The 2,018-nt window shown below is 43.4% G+C and overlaps 1 protein-coding gene across 1 annotated transcript in view; it reads right to left on the reverse strand.

Moving 5' to 3' along the window:
* RLBP1 (retinaldehyde binding protein 1) overlaps window positions 1-2,018 on the reverse strand; it is a 13,387-nt gene that overhangs the window by 3,214 nt on the left and 8,155 nt on the right. The window lies entirely within an intron of this gene.

The raw sequence follows: 2,018 nt of genomic DNA on the forward strand, positions 1-2,018 counted from the left end.
AACCCACGAACCGCGAGATCATGACCTAAGCGAAAGTCGGACGCTTAACCGACTAAGCCACCCAGGCGCCCCGATTTTATTTTATTTTAAATGTTTTATTTATTTGTGAGAGAGCGAGAGAGAGAATGCAGGTGGGGGAAGGGCAGAGAGAGAGGGAGACAGAAAATCCAAAGTGGGCTCTATGCTGAGAGCAGACAGCCCAAGGGGGCTCAGACTCACAAGTCGTGAGATCATGACCCGAGCCAAAGTCGAATGCTTAACTGACTGAGTCACCCAGTCACCCCCTTTAAGATTTTATTTTTAAGTAACCGCTACAGCCAACACGGGGCTCAAACTCACCACCCTGAGATCAAGAGTCACAGACTCTACTAACTAAGCCAGCTGGGTACCCCAAGAAGAAATCATTTTGGCAGCTCTTTCTGTCCATGGGTCCTGTCCCTGTGCTTTAATAAAATCAGCTTTGTGCACCAAAAAAAAGAGGGGGGGGAGAACTATTTTAAGGTCTTTCACACACACGCGCACACACACACACACTCATACCTAAAGCCAGTATCTTAATTAGTGTAAAACACCATAAGTATCCCTGATAAGATCAGAAACACGGTAAGGAAGTTCACTATCTCTACCACCATTAACTCTCTGTTTAACAAAGTTTAAAAAAATAAATCGGGGGGCACCGGGGTGGCTCAGTCGGTTAAGCGTCCGACTTCAGCTCAGGTCATGATCTCACGGTTCGTGGGTTTGATCCCCGCGTCGGGCTCTGTGCTGACAGCTAGCTCAGAGCCTGGAGCCTGCTTAGGATTCTGTGTCTCCCTCTCTCTCTGACTCTCCCCTACTCACACTGCACCCCTCTCTATCTCAGAAATAAATTAAAAAAAATAAATAAATACATAAATAAATCGGGCACAAGTAGAAAAGGGAAAGAAAAACTATCTTCTCTATTTACAATAATATGACAGTATTCTTGGAAAATCTGAAAGAATCAATTCTAAAACTAACATAAGTAACAAAAAATTCAGAATATAAAATTAAAATACTAAAACAATAATTTTCATATATACAAACAGTAACCAATCAGAAGATATAATGTCAGAAAAAGCCCCATTTATAGCAACACTTAAGACAAACTTAATGAGGGGCTCCTGGGTGGCTCAGTCGGTTGGGCCTCCGACTCTTGATTTTGGCCCAGGTCACGATCCCAGTCATGAGATTGAGCCCCATGCTGGGTATAGAGATTACTTAAAAATAAAACCTTAAACACACACACACACACACACACACACACACACACAGAGTATGGAATTGGAGCATGGGTAGACAGAGACCAATGACACAGAATACAAGACCAAAACTAGACCCAAATACATATGAAAATATAGACTGACAAAGACGACAGCTCAAACCATTGGGAAAAAAGATGAACTTCTCAAGAAATGATGTCAGGACAGCTGGACAGCACCTTCTAAAGTGAGTTTGTACAATTTTTTTGAGGCCTCACAGCATGTGTCTCCCAAGATGAACCCTAATTCCCCCACCTAGGGTAGCTCTCTTTTTTTTTTTAATTCTTTTTTTTTAATGTTTTATTTATTTCTGAGAGAGAGAGAGAGAAAGAGGCAGTGTGAGCAGAGGAGGGTCAGAGAGAGAGGGAGATACAGACTCTGAAGCAGGCTCCAGGCCCTGAGCTGTCAGCACAGAGCCCGACGTGGGGCTCGAACCCACGAACCATGAGATCATGACCTGAGCCGAAGTCGGATGCTCAACCGACTGAGCCACCCAGGTGCCCCCCACCTAGGGTAGCTCTCTTAAGGGCTGGACCAGCAAAATCACACACACATATATAAATGCAGAGACCAAAAAATACAAAAACACTAATTCACAGGGATACATGCACCACTATGTCTATTGCAGCATTACGAACAATAACCAAACGATGGAAGACCAAGTGTCTACCGACAGATGAATGGATACAGAAGATGTGGCGTCTATATAATGGAATATTACCCATCCATTAAAAAAAA

This window comes from Hyaena hyaena, unplaced genomic scaffold (genome assembly GCF_003009895.1).
Source record: "Hyaena hyaena isolate Hyena2069 unplaced genomic scaffold, ASM300989v1 scaffold_13, whole genome shotgun sequence".
Taxonomy (NCBI): Eukaryota; Metazoa; Chordata; class Mammalia; order Carnivora; family Hyaenidae; genus Hyaena; species Hyaena hyaena.